The sequence below is a fragment of the Condylostylus longicornis genome, unplaced genomic scaffold (genome assembly GCF_029603195.1).
Source record: "Condylostylus longicornis isolate FDR11 unplaced genomic scaffold, ASM2960319v2 ptg000077l, whole genome shotgun sequence".
Taxonomy (NCBI): domain Eukaryota; kingdom Metazoa; phylum Arthropoda; class Insecta; order Diptera; family Dolichopodidae; genus Condylostylus; species Condylostylus longicornis.
The window spans coordinates 2,628,116-2,646,572 of NW_026578045.1; the positions used below are offsets into that span (position 1 = coordinate 2,628,116).

Here is an 18,457-nt window from a genome sequence, read left to right on the forward strand (position 1 = left end):
AGAACATCCATAACATTAAGTACTTTTTTTTTTATTCTTGTGATTTTTATTTCAAGTTAATGCTTTAGAAAAGGAAAAAGTAAGTACGGGGTAGATTTATTTAGAGAAAAAAAATAGCAGCATTATCATTCTATCAATCATATTTGATATGTCAAGGTGTATAATAAATTAGAAAAGTAACAGAACGTATCAAGTACTTATATAACCTCTAAGTAATTTTATAAATATTTATAGAAAAAGAAATAGAAGTGATCAAAGTAATAAAACATTCACCGTAATCAGCACTCACAGTACTATATAGAAAATTCATATTATAAAGGTACATATACAATAATATGCAATCGTATATTCTAAATATATTTGACATAGTATTATATAGGTTCTTACTATGTATATCAAAAATGGAGTAAATAAAAATTAGTGAGTACCAGTACATAATTTTAACCATATAAGAAACCGCTTATATAAATAGTATTAGTTATATAAATAGTATAAGTTCTTATACTTAATTATAATTACTAAGTACTTATATCAAATGAAACAGTAATTACTTTAATATAATTTTAAATTTTTAATTAAAAAAATCTCATATAAATTTCTTTATTTATAATTAATGTATTTTTAAGGTTTAAAATATTTTAAAATAATTTTTTGCTATTTAAAAGATTTATTGTAAAGTGTTGCCGACTTAATTTTATTTAACATCAAAATTCGCTTACTAGAGGGCAGCACTAGTTAGTGAATTGTAATTTTTTTTTTTTTGACAAACGAAATACATTTATGTATTTGACATGTTTTTGTAAATGTATGCACTGTGTTGCGACAGTTAGACCGAATCATTGCAAAAAAATACTAATAACAGTAATGAAAATTTATAAATTTCGAATTAGTTTCAAGTTTGTCACTGATATGGTTCGAAATAGGACACTTACACATTTTATATAAAAGAAATTCGTGTAATATCAAATATTACTAAAAATTATTAAAATTTTCAATTAAAAAGCATAAAGTAGCATATTTATGACATAAATATATTTAGCTTCATGAAATTTTAATTATACACGAAAAGCAAAAATGGAGTAAAAATACTACATATTTGCTTTTCGTGTATTTAATAATAATTTTCGAAAAGAAAAAACTATGTAAGTAATTGGAAAATAAAAGTTTTTTTTACATTTTTTTAACATTTTTTGGTTTCATTTTAATTTTTTGTTTATTTTTTTTAATCTAAATACATAGCTAATGAATAGTAATTAAAGCGAGACGAAGAATTAAAAATGAAAAGAATAAATAAATAACATATATATACGATTGCATATGTACATGTGCAAATATAATACTTAGCATAATATGTATGTATATGTATACATTTACTTTAGGTATATCTAAATGTGAATATATATGTTTGTATCTAAAATCTGATTATTTACTGTGCCATGTATATATATACTAAAACACTGTAATGTACACTAAGTACATTCTCCTTTATTTAACTAAGATTTATTTGGGTACTTAAAATAAATACGATTAAAATCAGAGTAAGTATATGATGCTGATTATTGTACACTTACATATAAGTATACATAATTCTATACCACATTTTATAGTATGTGTGTGTTGATTATTAAAAAAATTATACTATTTACCAAGTATAGCGCATGAAGAAATTTAAAATGCTTTAAGTACTTAGCCAACTGTTATATACAGTCGGATTCGGATAATTGCAAGACTTTAAAAACAAGAAAAATTATTCCAGTTAAGACCATTTTTGTAACAATGCGGATACCGTACTAATGCACAATTTTTTTCATTTAAGCGAGTCAATGAAACATTGCAATAAAATTATATTTGCTGACAGTTGTCGATTTTTAATTATATGTTCATTACACATAAATTGACAACCTAATCACATATTCTAACAAATTCATAATACTGACAGTTTGTTTTAAAAAAAAAAATGAATGAAATTTTAAATAATAAAAACTGCCGCTTTTGACACATAAATGTAGATGTCGCTATTTTTTCAAATGAGAATTATTTGACAGTGATTCAGATTTTAAAACCTGACCATTTTCTATTTTTTTTTTTGCAACCGGTTGCATTCTTGTGTTTTTTCATATTTTACACTAAAATATACTTTAGTACTAACTTTAGTACTAAACAAGTAAAAACGTTTCAGTCGGTATAAACCGATTGAATTATACCCTGCACCTTTCGTTATTGTGTAGCAATTACTCGAACCTGTGAAGTCATTCTATAGAAACTTCACGGATATGTCTGACCTATAATTGGACATCCGACTGCCAAGTTTCATGAATCTGACTTTATAATTTTTTCAAATATTTAAAATTAGCTTTTGGAGTTGTTTGGCAAGTCCCCGAACCTGTCAAGCAATTCCACTAAAACTTCACAAATATATCTGATCTATAATCGGACACACGACTGTCAAGTCTCATGAATCTGACTTTATTATTTTTCCAAATTTTTAAAATAAGCTTTTAGACTTGTTTGGGAGCTACTCGAACCTGTCAAGCAATTCCACTAAAACTTCAGAAATATATCTGACCTATAACTCGACACAAAACTGCCAAGTTTCATGAATCTGACTTTATTATTTTTCCAAATATTTAAAATTAGCTTCTGGAGTTGTATGGCAGGTACCCGAACCTGTCAAGCAATTCCTCTAAAACTTCACAAATATATCTGATCTATAATCGGACATCCAACTGCCAAGTTTCATGAATATGACTTTATTATTTTCCCAAATATTTAAAATTAGCTTCTGGAGTTGTATGGCAGGTACCCGAACCTATAAAGCAATTCCTCTGAAACTTCAGAAGTATATTTGACCTATAATTGGACACATGACTGCCAAGTTTCATGAATCTGACTTTATTATTTTGCCGAATATAAAAAATTTGCTGTTGGAGTTGTATGGCAGCCACACGAACCGGTGCAGCTATCCCATTATAATTTTTAGAGCATGTGTAGAATATAATTGGACACATGTATACAAAATTTTATATTTATAGCTCTATTAGTTTTTGAAATATTTAAAATAAACTCTTTGAGTTGTATGGCAGCTACCCGAACCCGTTGTCTGAATTAGTCCAATAACAATAGGGCTCGTCCTTGGCACAAAAGAAAAAACTTGTGAAAGTTTGGTGTCGATTGCATTATTCGTTTTTGAGTTATCGTGCGATCGGACGGACGGACGGACGGACGGACGGACAGACGGACATGTCTAAATCGACTCAGAATTTTACGCTGAGCAAGAATATATATATATGTCCATACCGCAGATGACTCCTTCAAGTAGTTACAAACTCCATACCAAAGTTAATATACCCTTCACGAAGTGCAGGGTATAAATATATTTTGACCGGGTCTTACATTTATGCGGATTACATTTACGCTGGTTTGACTGTATTTTGTTTGAGATTTTTGTTTTTTCTTAATGCAAAAGGTGGAACACAGATTATTTTTGATTAAAAAAAAAATAACTAGTTAGTTACTTATGTATTTACTTTTTTATTAATCTTTTATTTCGGCTTACTTTGTATTATACAAATCTAAACTATATAAATATACAAAAATGATACTTAAATGTTTTATTTTAAATACTTTTAATTATACACAAAACAAAAAATGATTTATTTAATCATTTAGATTGCATAACTCTTAAAAAGAGATTTGTTTTTCTTTGAAATGTGAAATGGGTTAAAAAATATTAGATATACTTTGTTTACTCAGTAAGTAAGTAAATAATAATAAAAAAGTTCCAAATAAAACAAATAAGTAAATTATAATTAAAAAAACTATTTTCTACTTATTTGTATTTTCTTCTTCATTGGTCTTACTATACATATTATAATTAATTGCTGGGGATTCTTTGATTCAAATAGTTGGGTATAGTTAAACCAACTTTTTGTGTTTTATAGCATGACATTTCAAATTTTTATTTTACATTTATTCTCGAGGTAGAATTTAGGGATTTATTACCATCATTTTTTTCACAAATAAATAGATGACATTAAATTTGGAATATTTTAATTCCATAAGGAACAGGGCGATGTATAGTGCCGAAGTTTTTGATCTATCGCGATTAAATAATCAAGTTATATACAATATACATATTTTATGTAAGTACCTTAAACGATTACAATTCACTTGTATACTTAAATAAAAACTTAAATTTTAGCTTTATCTCTCGCATTGAAAGATAAAGCTCAAATTTACACCCAAAATCTCCATCAATTTTTAAAAATTTGATTATATCTCTGCATCTTTGATACGGAAAGTGAAATTGAAACGAATCTTTCTTTTTAAATTTATTAAAAACTAGTTTTAATAGCTAAAATGAAAGAAGTAGCTGCTTATTAAATTAGTAAATTTTTAAAATAATTTTATTTTCTTATTCAAAAATTTTCTACAAACTAAAAATTTTATTTGCAAGTGCACACTTTTTTATTTAAACATAAAAAAAATGTTAAGAGAATATTTTTGCGATTTTGTACATTTTTAATAAATTTTTCTTTACAAAATTATACAAAATTTTGCTCTTCTTCGTTTTTTTATTAAAATTAAAATCAAAGGCATAAGGGGGTGTCTTAAGTACTTAGAAACACTTTTTCAATTTATTTTCCGGTTTTTTTTTTTTTTGAAATTTGTAATAAAAATGATTTCATTTTAATTTTGTTAATTTGCTCCATTTATGTTAAAAAAAAACTAAAAAATTTTGGTAATCAAGTAAGTGCTTTACTATATTTAATTAAATTTAATGAAATTAGGTAAAAATTTAAAAATAATTTTCAAAAATGTATTAATGGTTTTTACCTTGTTTAAATCATTTTTCTTCTCTGCTTAAAGTACCATAATTTTATTTAATAAAAATAATTTGAAATTTAAAAAGAAATTTTTAAAATAAAATGGTGTTTCCACTTTTTTTTTATAATGAGAGAAGAATTTAACATAAGTATTAATAAACGGTAAAATGGGAATTAACTTAGAGTTCTAAAGCAATTGGCCCACGTAAAAAGATAAAATCAAAAAACTGAATATTAAGTAAAAAACCTACTTAAAGAAGATCAATTGGACCTTGGATTTTAAATTATAAATGTACATAACGATCTTGAGATCAATATCCCTTGCTTATACGCTTTTCACTTTTTCAATTTCTTGCCCTCAATTTCAGGCTGAGTATTTAGTCTCTAAGACACCTCCTAATGCCTTAATTTTGCATACAATTTTTTAGTTTTATGAGCTGTTGTTCATTTCCGTTTCTTATCAAATACATTTTTTAACAATAATTAATTTATCTCTTATCAGTTAATACAATATAATTTTATTTTTTAATTTTTTTTTACTATTTTTATATTACTTAATTATCAATACATAAGTAAATAAATAAAATTTTCTCTATCACTTAGTTATCTAATCATTGATATTTTCGATTATAAACTTATAAAAATATGAATGTATAAAAGAACATACAGTTATCACAACTCCTAACATATGCTTGTTTTGAAGAGGAATATAAATAAAAAAGTACATTACCCTAGAAGTATATGTATATGTACACTTAATATAAATTTTGATGGTCCTTCAACTGTATTTCATTTTAATGTTATAAAAATTTTATTAACTCTTATACTAAAGCGAATTAGTTTAATAATAACATTCCAACTACGTAAAAATATGCCACGGACATGACTATTTCAGGCCGCAAAATCTATACTTTGCGGAAAAGTGCAATGGAAAATTAGCAATTCTTGTGTCGAAAATAATTAGAGTCAAGATTTATATAAGTTTAAATTTTATAACAAATTTGTTTGTACTCAATGGCATTATAAGTACTATTCTAACTGGCGTCTGACGTTAAAAGATCTACTTACTAAGAAAGCAAACTAATTTTTAATTTAACAAAATTTTTAATTTTTGGTAAACGTATGTACTTAAATAAAAATTATATTAAATTCTGAAATAATTAAAATTTGCTCTTATTACTTAATAATTTTGCAATAAGTACTTAATGATTACCTGTAACTATGTAAGTGCACACATCACTTATTTATTTTCAAAATTAATTTTTTATATTAAGTAATTACTTATTCAGTATTATTTATTATAACTTACTTTTGTTAAATAAATTAAATTTAAAAATTCAATAAACTTCACATTGTATTTTGTTTTTTTACGAAAAATAAATTACAAAACTTTTAAAATTTTCGTAACTACAAATAAATACTTGATTAATTCGTTACATAATTAAGTACTTTATTACAATTTCTAAATAATCACTTTACTAAGTGTGGTATTTCTAAAAGCAAAAACCTTAAAATTACAATTTAAGGGTGATTACATCTAAAATCGAAACACAAACACTCAATACTTAATATTTAATAAAATAAATAATTTAAAATAGAGCAATATCAAATTTATTTAATAAGTAATGACCTTTTATATGCATAAGTATATATACATATATAAAAACCTTATCATATATTTAATTATTTATTAAATGTACAAGATCATGACATTAAGAAAATAAATATTTAAATAAAATTTTTCCAAAAAAAAAACAGATTCAAATGTTTATTTAATAAAATTTTCAATGAATTTTTGAAAAGAAATATTGCAGCTTCATATACTTAGACGCTATTCATAAATTGCATTGAAACACAAGCGAACAATATGTTTTGTCTTATCTTTTTTAAAACAACAAAAAGAATAAAAATTAATTATAATATATGTATTCGAGGAATGATTATTTATTTAATAATCTTCCTATGAATGATTATGAACAATATTATACTTTGACTCTTTTAAAGTCAATTTTTCAAATTTCATATGAATTTGAACAGTTTTTTTTTGTTTGATTGTTTAAACAATAAAATAATAGCTAAGTATTTAAGGTATTTAAGTAAATTTCTAAGTAAATACTTGTTTTAAGTACTCACTTAGTACAAAATTTTGAATTATTTGAGCCCAAAACACAAACATCAAGTATTTTTGATTCAGTTTTATAGTCCACTTAAAAAAATTTTCATTTTATTTTTGACAATACTAGTATTTATACATATGAATTTATACCATAGCTCTAATTTAGAATTAACTGGTCACCTACAAATAATATTTTAATTATTCTTAAATATAGTAATGCTCGTTCAGTTGATTAAAGACGTTTTATATTACGATTTTTGCTTTAAAATACTGAACTATAGTAATATATTTTGACATTTTTCCGTTATTTGACAATATTAAAATATAAAATATTCATTTTGATCACTATTTAACTTTCAATAATCAACGTTGATTTTGACATTTTACAAAATAAATATTATTACGTGTTCATCATTTAACATTTGAGTATTAAACAAAAAATATGAAAGATTAGTTAATTTTTTATCTTTAACATTACTATGATTTAAAATCATCAATATTAATGCAAGCGATTTACTTAGTGAAGGGTTTACAATTTGGCATCAAAAAGAATTTAAAAGCTACTTCAACGCAACAAGAAGCCTTTAGAGCTCTAAAAAAAAATTAATCTTGCAATTCTAACAAATACGTTATGTACATACATATGTACATGCATATAAATTTTAAAAACGAACGGGATCCCCATCCCTTGTCTTATTATACCCATTTTTAAATGCGTAACTAAATATGACATAATTACATACATATGTATGTAAATTTAGGTACACTTTCTTTTACTATATTGCTTTGGAAAGTTTACATATTATCTTTCTAAAATTCTAATTATTAAACATGTACGGAATTGTATGCACATAGGTACTAATGTCATAATAAAACTAGTTTCTTTTTTTTCCAAACAGCGCAACAAAAATTATGACTAAGCGATAAATCCCATTAAAAAAAAAAAATTCTTAATGTTTACTTTTTTAAAATTTCAGTAAAAAAAAAAAAACTTATCTTCAAAACAGCAATAAAAAGCAACAACCACAGCAGTACAACATGTAGCGATAGAGTAAAACAAGAAATTTTACCTTATAAAGCACACACTTAATCAAAAGCAACAAAATAAAAAAAAATAAATAAAAAAAACAAAAGTAAGCGTATATAATATAAAATATCATTAAAACGTCATTTCAGAAACGGTCACTTAATTTTTTTATGTCCCTTTATAATTGTATATGAGCATATGTATATGTGCATTTTATATTTTGTATATTTTTTTCTTACAATATCTTGGTTTTTCAAAACTTGTTTGTTATTTAGTTTTTTTTTGAATCAGTGCTTCTCAAAATATGTTGAAGTGTCACGTGGAGTAGCGGCGACTGTGAATTTTGTTAAACATTCAGTCTGCTACGTATTTTATTTCTTGGGTTTGATGAAAGAAGATTTTTTGTTAGCCCGATTAATTATTTCAAAATTTTTACATACTCATATTATTTTGTTATTAGCTGACTAAACGAGTGATTAGCCTGCCATCTATATAATTTGGTAGGAATAATTTTCATTGTGATTGAACATCTTCCCGCAAGATATCATTGTGAATCTGCATAATACTAAACTATTATGACGGTAATTTTTAAATTTTTGTTACAATTTAATTAATAAACATGTGATATTTGTGTTTGTGTTTGTGTAAATTGCAAATACAGTGTAATTAATTATTTTTTATTAATATTTTTATTATAATTTCTTATAAATATTAATCTAATACCTATATATTTTTTAGCATTGGATATTAAGTAAACTATTAAAATATTGGATATATTTTGGCAACGAGACGCTTCGATCGGAAGTTGATTCTAAAATAAAATAAAAATTTTGGAAGTCACTGCTTGAAATAATGAAAATACAAAAGAAAAAACGAAACGAAGACAATAATATTATACGAGTACTACTTATTTAATAATATTATGCGAATGTATTCATGAAGAAAACCAGTTCAAATCAAGTTTAAAACAAAAAAGAAATAAAAATTTTTTAATTTTATAACCGAACTTTTAAAATCTTTAGTTAAGATTTAAGAGAATTAACCATGTAGTTATAATATTTTGTATTTAGTTATCATATGATTAAGTAGGAAACTATGTTTACTATTGTTGTTTGATTATGTATGAATATGCAAATATTTATGTAGATTTTTTTGAATTTTTATTAGGCGATGATTATTATTGTTTCATAGAAAATAAAAAAAAAAATAATAATAAAAATACGTTCTGAGTCAATAGTTTTGTAGGTCAATTAAAGTTACTTTTCAAAATTTTTAACTTTATAGTATTCTTTTTGGTTTACAATGTAAAGAAAAACAAACGAAATCGGAAAAAAAGAGAAACTTAATTTTCCTGATTTTAAATTATTAAACACATCTTAATAATTAAAGTAAATAAAGCAGTTAATTTTTTTTTTGATAAATTAATTTTAATGTTATTTCAATTTTAATAAGAATAAAAACCTTTAAATTTATTTTACAAGCATACAGAAATTTTAAATTCATTGTCGATTTTTAAATTTTTTTGTTTTCAATTATTTCTTTACTTAATATGTACTTAGTATGACTAAATATATGTATGTATGTATGTAAAACGTAGACATGACTTCTATAATTTCTTGCAACAACCCTATATTCCTTCTAGAGGTAAAAATTAAGAAAAAAATGTAGCAGTTGCAAATTATGTAAAATTAACAATCATGTGTTATAGTCATTACTTTAAACATAATTTCTTTAATAAGGATAGTTGTTAGTGTGAAATTTAATTAATTTTCCTTAAGAATGCTCTCCACTTACGTACGTTTCACAGAGAGTAATTTGACAGTTCTTATTTTTATAGTGGCATAATAGTAAAACTTTTTAGGATGACCGTGTGGAATAAATTAATATGTACATACATATATCATGATCTGTGTATCTGCCAACCATTATATTTACATTATTTTGTTCCTGATTTCACTATTTATGGCGACATTTATGTATGTTTGTAAAAATATCAATAATTTACTCAACATTAATTAATCAGTTTAATGAACTCCAAAGTGCATTAATATTACTATTAAATGATTGTGTTCTTATAGAAGTGAATAGGCATATTTATATTAAATAAAAATATGTAGCTACTTAGTAAGTTATTAATTATCATCATTAATATTTTTTATGAACACACAATTTGTAATGTGTATATATAAATAATTAATTAAATATGTATGTAAAAAATAAATAAATAAATTGTTATGATTAAAATTTTTGGCTAGAATTTCTCAAATTTATTTTACAATATTTAAGGAATAATAACAAAAATAAAAAAAATAATGTAAAACTGATTTTTTTATTTACACACTGATATATTTGTCGTATTTATGTACATGTGTAGAATGTAGATATACGTATGTTTATATGTATATGATAATATAACGCACACTAACCGCGCTAGCTTACTTACAAATTTACAAAAATTTTCATATGAATATTTATATTACATACTTACATTTTTGTGACCATAAAATAATTTTTTTAAATAAAAAAAAAAAATTTTGTAAAAATATAAAAATAAAGGGCAGCCAAAAAAAAATAAGTCTATAAGTATGTAAATATGTAATATTTTTAATATTATCAGTAAACGGAGAGAAAAAAAAATGTGAATGAACTCTTACAAAAATATTATACATATGTATATATGTATACAGATATGTATATTTATGGTGCTCTATGAATATTTTTGCTGTTTGCTATTATTGCTGCCGCCACAACGGCCGCCACCATGAATTTTTATGTGACATGACAGAGGACAGAAGCAAAAAAAAATTAAAAAAAGAAATCCAAAATAAGTAGGTATTTTTTTTTTTTTTCATTTTTCTTGTGCGTTTATTTTGGTTTCTTTCTTCTTTTTTTTTATATTTTTTTTTTTGTGTATGTGTTATATTTTATTTATTAGATTTGATATTACTATTATATCTACTACAAGCCAGACTTGTAAGCAAATACATATATAGATACATTTATGTCTGCAATTATCTCTTGCCAAATATATTTTTTTTGGTATAGATACTTACATGTATATAAGTGAATGCTAAGAATGTATACCATATTTAATTAAATAAATTGTAAAAAAGTAAATATGTACATACATACATATATAACATGTTTGTGACATAATATGAACTTTTAGTTGAACTCCATTTGAATAATAATAAGGACATTTTGACTAAGGGAAGAGAAGGAGACCTTTTATTGTAATGTAAATTTTAGCATTATTTTAAGAAATTTTTCTTTTTATTTCATTCTAAGAACTTAAAAATAGAAAATAATCTTACTATGAATTGAATAAAGAAAATTACTTTTATCTATAAAATATTTATTAAATTGTCAAAAATAATTGAAATATTTTTCAAACATTTTCAAAAAAAATTTTGATTACAAAAATCTTGAATACATTGTATTTGAAAAATTCTTTAAATTTTGTCTACGAATTTAGATTTTTTTACCAAACAAAGTCTAATAACAAAATTTTTTAAAAATCAAAACATTTTGATTTATTTTGACGTGGTGGCTACAAGAAAAGCAATAAAAAATTGAATACTTCTTTCCATTTAAGAAAGCGAGGAGCCTTACAATGATAAGTCTTATAAAATTCACCTATATTTTGATAAAGTTATATTATATTAATGGTAGAAAATAACAACAGCAACCTGTCATCCAACTGAGTGATATTGACGTGCCAACAAAACAAGAATAACAGAGAAAAGAATTTGTTTTAAAGAAAAAAATGAATCGACACACAGAATTTTTGAAAGTCAATGAAATTATTTGCAATATTACGTACCTACTAGCGGCACATTTTCAAAGAAATCAAAGACTATCTTAATTGCTATTTAATAATTTCTTTTAAAATGGTTCAAAACAAAAAATTAAAATTTCCATTACTTTTCCCGTATTAAAATGTTTACAAATTTCATTTAATACGTAAGTATAATAAATTTTAGTAATTTAAAGCAATTTCATTTAAATTCCATAGGGTCTTTCATTTAGATTCATAATGTTTTACATTGATGTACATCAATAAGTAATAACACAAGTAATACGCAAAAGTAATTAAAATTCCCAAATTACAAGAAAAAGAAAACAAAAATACAATAAATAAAGTAATCATTAAATATTAAAGTATGTTGAAATTAAACGGGGTGTAACTATCCGTAATAAGTAATTATCTAAAATAAAAAGAAAAAAATACTTAATTACACATTGGAAATTAAAAAAAAAAAAAAAAAAAAAACTGAAATAAAAAACAAAACCAAAGTTAATTTCACTACAATTTTTTTTTTTTGATATTTTGCATAATTACTGTAAGCATGTAGGTATATACATTTTAGCCCATGTACATATGTACAAATTGTACGTAATATTGTAAAATCATGGAGTTTATGTGATAAAAACAAACCCCCGCCCGATACATATGTAGGTACACAGCATGGTTTATACGCAGACGATTGTTTTTTGTAGGTACCCATATTAATAATACATGAATATTATACATATATTGTTGTAACAGTGGAGCACGTTTATTTACAACAAGTATACAAGCAAATGCCTCGCATATGTAGTGCATAAATTGCTATTTGTAACTTATAACTACACTTCGCTTAATAAGACAAAAGATTTAAAAGCAAAAAAATTTTGACAATTTTGTTAGCATTCAAAAGTTTGTGCTTATAAACACGAAAATTTTTGACAACATTATTGTTAAAAAAAAATTTGGTGAGCCGACTGGTGCGAAATATAGTAATTAGTTATTCATATCTAATAAACTTAATAACACATCCATAATTATGTTCTCATCGTCAGTCATATTACATATAAGTTGCCATAAAAATTTAATTCAGGAACATAAGAACGAAATATTCTGCCAGAAAGAGTATGCATATGCATGTACATATATTTGTGCTCGACTGTATATATGCAGATACACAATATTCAACTACAAATAATTATAAACATTTCATTAACTAAAATTTTTAATTTTTAAGGAATTAAAAGTTTAATGAAAATAAAATAAAAATTGTAACTACTTATATTAAAATATATAAGTAGGATGCATGTATAATGTAAATATTATTATAATTTTATATTTGTATATATAAATTTATGTATGTACATAAAATATAGGGCCTTACCTTATTTCTATTTTTTCAATTTTTTTTTCGTAAGTCCGTTTTTTTTTTATTTGTTGTTCTTCTTCTTTTTTCGTCTGCTTATAATGTCAGCAAATATTCAGTTTAATCCTCTTGGGTTTACTATTTATACTCTCCTTTTATTATTGTTATTATTATTATTTATACATATGGATGTATATATGCAATTATAGTTAAATATTATAACAAGTATATTATGTATATGTTAGAATATTATCATTAAGTATGTAGCTTATATATTCAAAATATTTATATATATACATATATATATATGCATATCTATATTATTTTAAAATATATTTCCATATGGTTTATATTAACACTTATGCTTATGTATCCGATGTAATCTAGTTATGTATGATTTTAAATAATGTTAATATTTATGTATATGTATACTGATATATATATATATATATTTTTCACTTATAATTTGAAAGTTTTTAATTATTATTATTTTTTTTTTTATTTTTCGTTTTAATTTTTTCGTATATAATATATAAGTATGTATGTATATAATTTAATTCAGAGAAAATTTAGTTCAGGAAATTGATAAAATAACTAGTAAGGATTAAAGTAAAGTAAAGTAAGAATATAAGTAAATAATCCAATTTTGAATTTTAAATTTAAAATTGTTAAAATATAATTTACACTTGTATATATATATATGTATATATATATATATATACAACGTATATGTATTTAAGAATGAATATATTGGGTGGAATATTTGTAGGTACAACACTGTATCTCTAGGTATTAGGTGTATTTAAAATATGATTTCTTAATAATGAATAAGGGATACTCTTATTTGGCATTGTGTTTATTAACATTATTTTAATTTAAATAAAATATTATTTTATTTTAATTTAAATAAGAGCAATAAGAGCTCTATCATATCATTCATTCTTAATATCTACATATTTAAATACTTATGGCTTCAATTAAAAATTTCCATAGATTTTTAAGCAAATATTTGAAACATGTTTTACGAATTTCCTTTTAAATTTTTTACTCAAAAACCAAACTAAATTATCTAAAGACAAATTTAATTATTTACAAATTTAATTAATTGAAAGTAAATGACATTACAATTTAATAAATCATTTCTAAAGTAAGAATAATAGCTACCTAAGTATGTGACAAGGCTCATGGGAAGGAAAATCCTCTATCCATTAAGCGTAATTAACAAATAAGTATTTAAAAAAATTTTAGCAATTAATAGAAAAATCCTATAAAATTTTTAAAAGTTTTAACTATAATATTTTCTTGCTTTAGCTTACAATCTGCATAATATTTGCAATAAATAACACAATTTTTAAAATATGAGGTAGACGGTTAAACACAATAAGCATATTCCCTCGATATATTAAAAATTATCATTCTATATTTTTGAGCTAATGGGTAGAATTTATTAATTATCAAAATTGAAAAGACTATAGGTACCAAAAAAAATTGTTTTTCGATAACAATATTTATATTGTTGCAGATAAATATGTTTCCAATAAGAATATTGAACAATAAGTAGTTGGCTTACCTATATACACATGTAATACATTTATTAGTACGACACATGCATACCACTTAAAATTCTTATAGGTATGTATGTGTTGGTTACCTTCATTTCACCAAAATTATGAAAAATCTTTTTTCGTTTAATTTTGATAGCAAATTACATGATGGTAACTGACTTAACTTACTTATATTAATTATAATGAATTATTATATTTAATTAGGTAGGTAGGAACTTACATTAGATAAGATTACTTTCCTGTTAGTGCTTACATAATTTATTTAGTAAGCCTTAATAATTATACATATGTACATATACCTATATAAAATTTTTAATTTTATTTGAATACATTTATGATAATAAAAGTGAATGGTAGGTAACAATTTTTTTTCAAATTTATGTAAAAAGATTTAGGTGATAGGGAGGCGACAGGTAGGTACCCCAATTATGGAAATATTTAAATAATTATGCATAAATGTGAAAGTCAGTTTGTATGTATTCAAATTTGGGTATTTTTATTATTAATATTGTTTTTATTTAAAACATAACTAAGTAGGTACATTTGGATTTCAATTTAAATTTAGTATACAAGTAGGCCTACCTATCAAAATCTTTTTATTAAAAACTCAGCAATTTTTGTTAAATTTGGGCTACTTAAAAAAGAATAACAAAGTAAAGATTATAAAAAAAAATTCTCTAGGTATCTATACATATTTACTTTTTCAGTATACACACACGATTATTTTCTCTGTTACATACATACATACCTATTTATTTTTCACTTTAATTTATTTTTATTACAAAGTATACATTCATTATGTACTCATTTATTAAAAATACAATGCTTAATTTACCAGAAAATTACCAATATTACCCACTAATAAAAATTATTATTTTTTTTCTTTTTCTATTTATTATTATTTTAATTTTAATATTTTAGCACAATTTTTCTTTTTAAAATTATTTTGAGCATTACTTTTTTTTTTCCAATTTAGAAATTATTTTTTCTCTCAATAACAGAATTTGTATCTTAATATTTTATCACATCTAATATTATTCTTTAACTTAAATTGTATAATTTTCAATTTAGATTTTAATTAAAAAACAAAATTATAATTCTTATTATGCAGAAATTTAAACTAAATAAAAATTGATTTATAAAACTGTTTTTAACAAAAAAAAAAAAGAATTTTCTTTAAATTTAATGGGATGCTGGCTGGCGCTTATAATACAATATTTTTTTCTGTTCACCACTCTGTTCTGTTATCATATTGTTCTGGCTGCTGCTATCTATACTGTTGTAAATGTAGCATACTTCAACAGCAAAGAAAAAAAATTTAAACAGAAATTTTAACAATTGATAATAAATACGAATCATATACAAGAGACACAAATCCAAAGTCTGTCTGTGTCTTACATATGTATACATAAAATGCAAATGCAAAACAATAACAACAATAAAAAAAAAAGAAACAGAAATGAAATGAGAAATAGAACAACACAACAAAAAACAATATGATAGCAGAAAAATAGAAAACAGAAGCAGCAGAAATATTAGCAGCCAAAATAATCAACCAGCCAGCATAAAATTAAAAGAATATTGTAAGTGTGCATGTGTATGTGAACATAAACTGTGGAAAAATCAATGGCCAGCTAACAAAAGAATATTTTTTTTTCTTCTACTTCTTTTTCTTTTTTTTTTACAGATATTTTCTCTTTCACTTAAAAAATTATTTTTACTTTATGAGAAATTTACACAAATATTCCAAATTCAATGAATTATATTATTCAATTTTATATTATAAATTAATTATTTAATATTTATAAAATCTTATTTTTTAGTTTTTTCATTTTTTTTATCACCAAATCCGCCACAAGAACTACTTTTCTTGTCCTTTCCTTATTTTCATTAAACCGACAGCCACACACAAGTTGAAAAAAAAAAAACCATGAACAACCGAAACAAACCGTTCAATCTTTTCCGTTTGACTCAACTGAACGCAATGGAAATTAAATTTCACAGAGCACAATTTGTTTCATTCTAAAAAAAAAAAAGAAAAATAGAAAATCGAATTAGACATGTTGTAGAAACAAAATAAAAATGAAACATTTATAACATAAAAAAATTAAAGTAAGTTTACACTTTACAATTATTAGTTTTGCAGCGTTTTTTTAATAGAAAATTTCATTTCTTCTTTTATAGAAAATTTTTTTTTGTAAAAAGTTTGCCCGATGAGGGTAAAATGACACTATACGTGTCATTTTATTAAAATCATTGGACATTTATTTTAACTATACCGCTCAAATGAAAAAAAACTTAAATTTGAACATGTCATTCAAATGTTATAATGATATCAAGTAATTGTAACAGTATATATGACAATTTTGCTTATTTAAAATCTGTTTAATAAGAAATGTGCATCGGTATTTAATCGCTGAACAAAATTATTTTTTGACAGGCAGTAGATTCAAAATTAGAAAATAATAATTAAAATTGAATCTTTGTGTCATTCACCCCCCTTTTAATTATTTTGAAGCGTAAATCTTTTTGCAGCTGTCAAATTTTTTAAAGTGCATCTTTGAATCCTAACTATATTTATAATTTAAGGATGATTTTCGACTGAAGATAAATTATTGCATAACAACATTGGTGTCTTAATATCAATTTGATATCAAAAACTTAAGTGGGGGATTGGAGTCATGCGATTTCGTTTAGCCAAATTTCAATAACTTAACATTACTCTTGTTATATAAGTTTTGATCATGCATTAATTTAACGTCAAAGTGGTTTCAAATTTAGTACATTTAATTGATGTTTTGGCTGGTGTTAGACATTTTTGTTTTCTTTTAACAACAAAAACGAGCTTTATGGGTGTTTTTTTTTTTTATATTTTAAATGAGATAATTTGTGTCACTTATTAAGCTTTACAGACAGCCCCAAATATAAAAACTTCCATACAACATTCCAAGAACAATATTTTTGACAGATTGCTAATACATTTCTAATTAAAACGGGAAGTCTTTTCTGGAAATAATAATTTACTAACTTGAAATTTATGATTTGACAAATAAATCTTTAAAATTTGAATCCAAATTTTAAATGACACATTTTAATTTTGACTCATTTGTGTTTTGAAATTTTCACATACAAAATATGAAAATTTAACTGCAATAAATTCACAATTTTAGAACTCTGAAGAAAATATTCACAATATGGAAAAATATTATTCACAATATATCAATTTAAAAAGATTTCTGTATATTTTTTAATGAATTTCGATTATATAATTTCAAATTTAAAAATTGACTTTTGAGCGTTAAAGTTTTATGTTGAATTTGTCAAAAACAGAAAAGATATATGTAAAAGTCCCAGTTATCATCTTTAATTAAATAAAGGTTTTTTTAATAAGTCTTCTGAGATGTTACTACTCAAATAAGAATAACAAATTGGTATTCAATTTGGATACACAATAAGTATAATAAAGAATCAATTTGGCTTCGAAGTTAAGCAGATTTTTGAGATAGAATCTATGTAAAAATTTCTCTTATTTTCTTATTCTAAAAAAAAAGAAAGCAAAAGGAAAGAAGGATGAAGTTCATTCAAATTTACTCATTTTTAATTGATTAAACTTTAATGTACGCACCTAATAGCATTAAATCTTTCCCATATTTTGTTAGGCGCAACATTTGAGGAAATGGAAGCATCGAATTTTATCGCAAATTATTTCTATTAGTTATTAATAGAATATTAAAAAGGAAAACAAAAACTAGTATTTTATTTAATATGTA

The 18,457-nt window shown here is 23.3% G+C and overlaps 1 protein-coding gene and 1 long non-coding RNA gene across 9 annotated transcripts in view; both read right to left on the reverse strand.

Moving 5' to 3' along the window:
• LOC129612786 (prominin-like protein) overlaps positions 1-13,429 on the reverse strand; it is a 173,374-nt gene extending 159,945 nt beyond the window's left edge. For all 8 annotated transcript variants that reach the window (XM_055526555.1, XM_055526553.1, XM_055526550.1 and 5 more), the window contains exon 1: positions 13,141-13,429. The gene's annotated coding sequence lies outside the window, so the exon portion shown is untranslated. The remainder of the gene's footprint in view (positions 1-13,140) is intronic.
• A 157-nt stretch (positions 13,430-13,586) lies between these two features.
• Positions 13,587-16,657, reverse strand: LOC129612787 (uncharacterized). The gene is made up of 3 exons (XR_008697278.1): positions 16,409-16,657; positions 15,436-15,982; positions 13,587-13,716 (listed from the first exon to the last, which is right to left on the reverse strand). It is a non-coding gene; the product is annotated as an uncharacterized LOC129612787 (long non-coding RNA).
• Between the last annotated feature and the right edge of the window lie 1,800 nt (positions 16,658-18,457).